The sequence below is a fragment of the Micropterus salmoides genome, unplaced genomic scaffold (genome assembly GCF_014851395.1).
Source record: "Micropterus salmoides isolate LMB-PRFRI ecotype aquatic unplaced genomic scaffold, ASM1485139v1 Ms_hic_scaffold_3333, whole genome shotgun sequence".
NCBI classification, from domain to species: Eukaryota; Metazoa; Chordata; class Actinopteri; order Centrarchiformes; family Centrarchidae; genus Micropterus; species Micropterus salmoides.
In genome coordinates, this window is record NW_024042633.1 from 1 (window position 1) to 7,817 (window position 7,817).

The following is a 7,817-nucleotide window of genomic DNA, read 5'->3' on the forward strand; positions in this document are numbered from 1 at the left end:
CTGGTGTATCGCATCTTCCTCTTCACATACCCCATAGGTTTTCTATAGGGTTAAGGTCAGGCGAGTTTGCTGGCCAATTAAGACAGGGATACCATGGTCCTTAAACCAGGTACTGGTAGCTTTGGCACTGTGTGCAGGTGCCAAGTCCTTTGGAAAATGAATCTGCATCTCCATAAAGTTGGTCAGCAGCAGGAAGCATGAAGTGCTCTAAAACTTCCTGGTAGACGGCTGCGTTGACCTTGGACCTCAGAAAACACAGTGGACCAACACCAGCAGATGACATGGAACCCCAAACCATCACTGACTGTGGAAACTTTACACTGGACTTCAAGCAACGTGGATTCTGTGCCTCTCCTCTCTTCCTCCAGACTCTGGGACCTTGATTTCCAAAGGAATGCAAATTTCTTTCATCAGAGAACATAACTTTGGACCACTCAGCAGCAGTCCAGTCCTTTTTCTTTAGCCCAGGCGAGACGCTTCTGACACTGTGTCTTGTTCAAGAGTGGCTTGACACAAGGAATGCGACAGCTGAAACCATGTCTTGCATACGTCTGTGCGTGGTGGTTCTTGAAGCACTGACTCCAGCTGCAGTCCACTCTTTGTGAATCTCCCCCACATTTTTGAATGGCTTTTGTTTCACAATCCTCTCCAGGGTGCGGTTACCCTATTGCTTGTACACTTTTTTTTCTACCACATCTTTTCCTTCCCTTCGCCTCTCTATTAATGTGCTTGGACACAGAGCTCTGTGAACACCGGCCTCTTTAGCATGACCTTTTGTGTCTTGCCCTCCTTGTGCAAGGTGTCAATGGTCGTCTTTTGGACAGCTGTCAAGTCGCGGTCTTCCCCATGATTGTGTAGCCTACAGAACTAGACTGAGAGACCATTTCAAGGCCTTTGCAGGTGTTTTGAGTTAATTAGCTGATTAGAGTGTGGCACCAGGTGTCTTCAATTTGAACCTTTTCACAATATTCTAATTTTCTGAGATACTGATTTTGGGGTTTTCATTAGTTGTCAGTTATAATCATCAAATTAAAAGGAATGAACACTTGAACTATATCAGTCTGTGTGGAATGAATGTACATTATACAGGTTTCACTTTTTGAATGGAATTACGAAATCAACTTTTTGATGATATTCTAATTGTATGACCCAGCACCTGTATATCCTCCTCTGTGTTGGCCTGACCACTCCTCTCCTTATGGTGAACTTCATATCCTCTGCTGCCATGCGGCTTACACTGTTGTTTTACCAATTAACACTGTTTTCCAGCTGTTATTCATTACTGTGTTGATTTTCTATATTTTTACATTACTGGATAAGAAGTTCTCCATTATATTTCAACTTCAGTCCTCACCGTATTTTTTTAAAAGTTTACATGCATTTGACACACAATTGTATTTCTTAAAAAATGAATACAGGAATAACATATGTAATGCTGTATCTTTCATTAATGCTTGGTTTCTTACAGTAATCTTGATATAGTGCTGGCCGTATCTGTTGTGTTTCTGCTCATCATCTATCTGTCGCAAATTCCTAAAAGCATCTGTCGTAATTCCTTCACCCCTATCTGACGTGTTTTTCTAAAGCATCTGTCGCAAATTCCTTCACCCACTATCTGATGTGTTTTGTAAAGCATCTGTCGTCTTTTCCTTCACCCTCTATCTGACGTGTTTTCTGTTCAGCAAGTTCACTCAAGTTCACACAAGCTGTAATAATCAGAGGTTGGAAGTTGACAGTCAAACCCTTCATCAGTAATTAAACATGTAGTCTTAATCAGTAAAACATGTAGTCTTAATATCAGCAGACTAATACATCAACAGTCCCTCATGTAGTCATAACAACAGTAGATAACAGTAGAACGAAGCATGCACTGTCACAGCGTCAGCAACTTTTGGACACCCCAGCCTCTCCTGCAGTCATAATCTACAGTAGATGACAGTTGAACAGGCGTGCATAGTTACAGCGTCTGCGGTCATACTCCCACTCAAGGATCTAACCACAGTGAGCTCATTTCTGTATTCATGACTACAGTTCAGCACTTACAAGTAAAGACAAGGCATCTAGGTTAAAAGATTAAAATAAGTAACGTTAATAAAATGATTAAGAATGATTAATTTATACAACTCAAGTCTCTGGCTCTCTTTCCTCTCCTCTGAGCGATCACCGCACCCACCGTGGCGCCTGGACCTCTCTTTCCAAGGGGTCATTTGCTTGTACTGGTTGAGCGCCAATTCATACCGGCAGCAGTTTCAGATTTCTCTGCTTTGACAGAAGTTCTTCTAAATAAGAGCCTTGTTTGACCACAACTGGATTTTTAGTGTTCAGTCAACAAGTTCTATAATTGTGAGCAGAGTTCCTGAGGTAAATTTGGCAGTGGTGGGATTTGAACCCACGCCTCCATAGAGACTGGAGCCTAAATCCAGCGCCTTAGACCACTCGGCCACACTACCACATGTGCCATTTGCTTGTACTGGTGTTTTTCCAAGAGAGCACTAAATGATCATATTCCAACGGTCCTTGTCCATAGCGACATTGCAAGGAACAGTGCTGCCATCCAGCGCAATAAAGCGCTAAGCCATACTAGAAGCGGTTTCACGCTTTTCTCTGCTTGACTAGAGTATTCCTAAAGCATAAAAGTGCAAACATTTGTCTTTGGTCACCCCTGATATCCAGTTTATGATCGCCAAAACACGTTGCGGCTCCGTAAGCCCACAATGCTGCTTGACAGGACCCTTGCCTTATCTGTTACAGTGAGTCTCTAAGGTAACATGTAACTGTTTCTTTGTGTTTAAAGGGATCGATTTTAGTTTACCAAGACACACAAACCTGCAAACAGGTTGCAAACCTGTTAAATGGTAATAATAAATGGCAGATTATCATTGCCTCGTAACATTGACAGAAAGATTCAGTAAATGCCTGTGTTATTGTATTAGAGAAGTTAGCAGTGCTTGACCAAATCAGAATTTTTTTTGTGGATGACATTTGTACAGTGAACCATTTCCCAGCTTCTGTAATCTGGAGATTATGGGCAGATATTCAATGCACCTGAAGTTAAAGTTGGCAGTGGTGGGATTTGAACCCACGCCTCCGTAGAGACTGGAGCCTTAATCCGCGCCTTAGACCGCTCGGCCACACTACCAATCTTTCCTGGTACAAGGTTAGTTCCTTCGTGCTACACACACAACTATAATTAAGTCTAGGCCTATATTAGATATGGTAACATTAAAAATAAAGCAATTCATAGTTTTCAGTCACGTGACTGCGCGGCGCAACTGGAGGGCAAACCAACAGACCAACTAGCGGCTCACACCGCGCCTCCCCCGTAGAGACGCCGCAAAGCAGTCAAATTTTATTGGATCACCTTTCAACTTAAGAAAAATCTAAATATGCACAAACTGCAAGTGTTGGGCATATCCCTTCCATATAACTTACAGCATCCGCTGCGGCATTTCTACCGTTAAAAACCGCCAGGTCCCTGCCGCCGCTGGACTGCGGTTATTGTTTACTTTTACCTTCTGGGGAATCCCTCACCTAACACAGCCCAGGCTTGCTCTCCTCCTCGATGTGCATCCGAAAGCACAAAAACCATCCAGCATTTTGAAAAGTAACAAACTCAGAGTAACAGTGTATCACTTGCTTATTGGTTGGCAGCAGATTATAACGTATTTTTTGCCCTCCAAGGGAGAGTTTTACTTGGAATGTGGCGTCACGTGAAAACTGTGAATACAGGTAGTTATATACATACATATATAGCCTACATACACTAGGCTACACCCACAACATTCCAAAGTGCATTTTTTGAATTTGCATCTAGTGATGCAAACAGCAGCATCCAAATGAGAGCCCAGGTTGCTCTGATAGTGGCCTTCAGCTCTTCTGCATTGTTGGGTCTGGTGTATCGCATCTTCCTCTTCACAATACCCCATAGGTTTTCTATAGGGTTAAGGTCAGGCGGTTTGCTGGCCAATTAAGAACAGGGATACCATGGTCCTTAAACCAGGTACTGTAGCTTTGGCACTGTGTAGGTGCCAAGTCCTGTGGAAAATGAAATCTGCATCTCCATAAAGTTGGTCAGCAGCAGGAAGCATGAAGTGCTCTAAAACTTCCTGGTAGACGGCTGCGTTGACCTTGGACCTCAGAAAACACAGTGACCAACACCAGCAGATGACATGGAACCCCAAATCACTGACTGTGGAAACTTTACACTGGACTTCAAGCAACGTGGATTCTGTGCCTCTCCTCTCTTCCTCCAGACTCTGGACCTTGATTTCCAAAGGAAATGCAAATTTACTTTCATCAGAGAACATAACTTTGGACCACTCAGCAGCAGTCCAGTCCTTTTGTCTTTAGCCCAGGCGAGACGCTTCTGACACTGTGTCTTGTTCAAGTGGCTTGACACAAGGAATGCGACAGCTGAAACCCATGTCTTGCATACGTCTGTGCGTGGTGGTTCTTGAAGCACTGACTCCAGCTGCAGTCCACTCTTTGTGAATCTCCCCCCATTTTTGAATGGCTTTTGTTTCACAATCCTCTCCAGGGTGCGGTTATCCCTATTGCTTGTACACTTTTTTTTCTACCACATCTTTTCCTTCCCTTCGCCTCTCTATTAATGTGCTTGGACACAGAGCTCTGTGAACAGCCGCCTCTTTAGCAATGACCTTTTGTGTCTTGCCCTCCTTGTGCAAGGTGTCAATGGTCGTCTTTTGGACAGCTGTCAAGTCAGCGTCTTCCCCATGATTGTGTAGCCTACAGAACTAGACTGAGAGACCATTTAAAGGCCTTTGCAGGTGTTTTGAGTTAATTAGCTGATTAGAGTGTGGCACCAGGTGTCTTCAATATTGAACCTTTTCACAATATTCTAATTTTCTGAGATACTGATTTTGGGGTTTTCATTAGTTGTCAGTTATAATCATCAAAATTAAAAGGAATGAACACTTGAACTATATCAGTCTGTGTGGAATGAATGTATACATTACAGGTTTCACTTTTTGAATGGAATTACTGAAATAAATCAACTTTTTGATGATATTCTAATTGTATGACCAGCACCTGTATATCCTCCTCTGTGTTGGCCTGACCACTCCTCTCCTTATGGTGAACTTCATATCCTCTGCTGCCATGCGGCTTACACCTGTTGTTTTACCAATTAACACTGTTTTCCAGCTGTTATTCATTACTGTGTTGTTGATTTTCTATATTTTTACATTACTGGATAAGAAGTTCTCCATTATATTTCAACTTCAGTCTCACCGTATTTTTTTAAAGTTATACATGCATAATTTGACACACAATTGTATTTCTTAAAAAATGAATACAGGAATAACTATGTAATGCTGTATCTTTCATTAATGCTTGGTTTCTTACAGTAATCTTGATATAGTGCTGGCCGTATCTGTTGTGTTTCTGCTCATCATCTATCTGTCGCAAATTCCTAAAAGCATCTGTCGTAAATTCCTTCACCCACTATCTGACGTGTTTTTCTAAAGCATCTGTCGCAAATTCCTTCACCCACTATCTGATGTGTTTTTGTAAAGCATCTGTCGTCTTTTCCTTCACCCTCTATCTGACGTGTTTTCTGTTCAGCAAGTTCACTCAAAGTTCACACAAGCTGTAATAATCAGAGGTTGGAAGTTGACAGTCAAACCCTTCATCAGTAATTAAACATGTAGTCTTAATCAGTAATTAAACATGTAGTCTTAATATCAGCAGACTAATACATCAACAGTCCCTCATGTAGTCATAACAACAGTAGATAACAGTAGAACGAAGCATGCACTGTCACAGCGTCAGCAATTTTGGACACCCGCAGCCTCTCCTGCAGTCATAATCTACAGTAGATGACAGTTGAACAAGGCGTGCATAGTTACAGCGTCTGCGGTCAATACTCCCACTCAAGGATCTAACCACAGTGAGCTCATTTCTGTATTCATGACTACAGTTCAGCACTTACAAGTAAAGACAAGGCACATCTAGGTTAAAAGATTAAAATAAGTAAGGATCGTTAATAAAATGATTAAGAATGATTAATTTATACAACTCAAGTCTCTGGCTCTCTTTCCTCTCCTCTGAGCGATCACCGCACCCACCGTGGCGCCTGGACCTCTCTTTCCAAAGGGGTCATTTGCTTGTACTGGTTGAGCGCCAATTCATACCGGCAGCAGTTTCAGATTTCTCTGCTTTGACAAGAAGTTCTTCTAAATAAAGAGCCTTGTTTGACCACAACTGGAATTTTTAGTGTTCAGTCAACAAGTTTCTATAATTGTGAGCAGAAATTCCTTGTGCCTGGAGGTAAATTTGGCAGTGGTGGGATTTGAACCCACGCCTCCATAGAGACTGGAGCCTAAATCCAGCGCCTTAGACCACTCGGCCACACTACCACATGTGCCATTTGCTTGTACTGGTGGTTTTTCCAAGAGAGCACTAAATGATCAGATTCCAAACGGTCCTTGTCCATAGCGACATTGACAAGGAACAGTGCTGCCATCCAGCGCAATAAAGCGCTAAGCCATACTAGAAGCGGTTTCACGCTTTTCTCTGCTTTGACTAGAAGTATTCCTAAAGCATAAAAGTGCAAACATTTGTCTTTGGTCACCCCTGATATCCAGTTTATGATCGCCAAAACACGTTGCGGCTCCGTAAGCCCACAATGCTGCTTGACAGGACCCTTGCCTTATCTGTTACAGTGAGTCTCTAAGGTAACATGTAACTGTTTCTTTGTGTTTAAAGGGATCGATTTTGAGTTTACCAAGACACACAAACCTGCAAACAGGTTGCAAACCTGTTAAATGGTAATAATAAATGGCAGATTAATCATTGCCTCGTAAACATTGACAGAAAGATTCAGTAAATGCCTGTGTTATTGTATTAGAGAAGTTAGCAGTGCTTGACCAGAATCAGAATTTTTTTTGTGGATGACATTTGTACAGTGAACCATTTCCCAGCTTCTGTAATCTGGAGATTATGGGCAGATATTCAATGCACCTGAAGTTAAAGTTGGCAGTGGTGGGATTTGAACCCACGCCTCCGTAGAGACTGGAGCCTTAATCCAGCGCCTTAGACCGCTCGGCCACACTACCAATCTTTCCTGGGTACAAGGTTAGTTCCTTCGTGCTACACACACAACATATAATTAAGTCTAGGCCTATATTAAGATATGGTAACATTAAAAATAAAATAAAGCAATTCATAGTTTTCAGTCACGTGACATGCGCGGCGGCAAACTGGAGGGCAAACCAACAGACCAACATAGCGGCTCACACCGCGCCTCCCCCGTAGAGACGCCGCAAAAGCAGTCAAATTTTATTTGGATCACCTTTCAACTTAAGAAAAATCTAAATATGAGCACAAACTGCAAGTGTTGGGCATATCCCTTCCATATAACGTTACAGCATCCGCTGCGGCATTTCTACCGTTAAAAACCGCCAGGTCCCTGCCGCCGCTGGACTGCGGTTATTGTTTACTTTTACCTTCTGGGGAATCCCTCACCTAACACAGCCCAGGCTTGCTCTCCTCCTCGATGTGCATCCGAAAGCACAAAAAACCATCCAGCATTTTGAAAAGTAACAAACTCAGAGTAACAGTGTATCACTTGCTTATTGGTTGGCAGGCAGCAGATTATAACGTATTTTTTGCCCTCCAAGGGAGAGTTTTACTTGGAATGTGGCGTCACGTGAAAACTGTGAATACAGGTAGTTATATACATACATATAGCCTACATACACATAGGCTACACCCACAACATTCCAAAGTGCATTTTTTGAATTTGCATCTAGGATGAATGCAAACAGCAGCATCCAAATGAGAGCCCAGGTTGCTCT

At 42.5% G+C, this 7,817-nt stretch overlaps 3 non-coding genes across 3 annotated transcripts; all 3 read right to left on the bottom strand.

Moving 5' to 3' along the window:
- Nucleotides 1-2,368: 2,368 nt before the first annotated feature.
- Nucleotides 2,369-2,450, bottom strand: trnal-uag. The gene has a single exon. It is a non-coding gene; the product is annotated as a tRNA-Leu (tRNA).
- Nucleotides 2,451-6,295: 3,845 nt separating this feature from the next.
- trnal-uag lies at nt 6,296-6,377 on the bottom strand. The gene has a single exon. It is a non-coding gene; the product is annotated as a tRNA-Leu (tRNA).
- A 617-nt stretch (nt 6,378-6,994) lies between these two features.
- trnal-aag lies at nt 6,995-7,076 on the bottom strand. Its single transcript has one exon. It is a non-coding gene; the product is annotated as a tRNA-Leu (tRNA).
- Nucleotides 7,077-7,817: the final 741 nt, after the last annotated feature.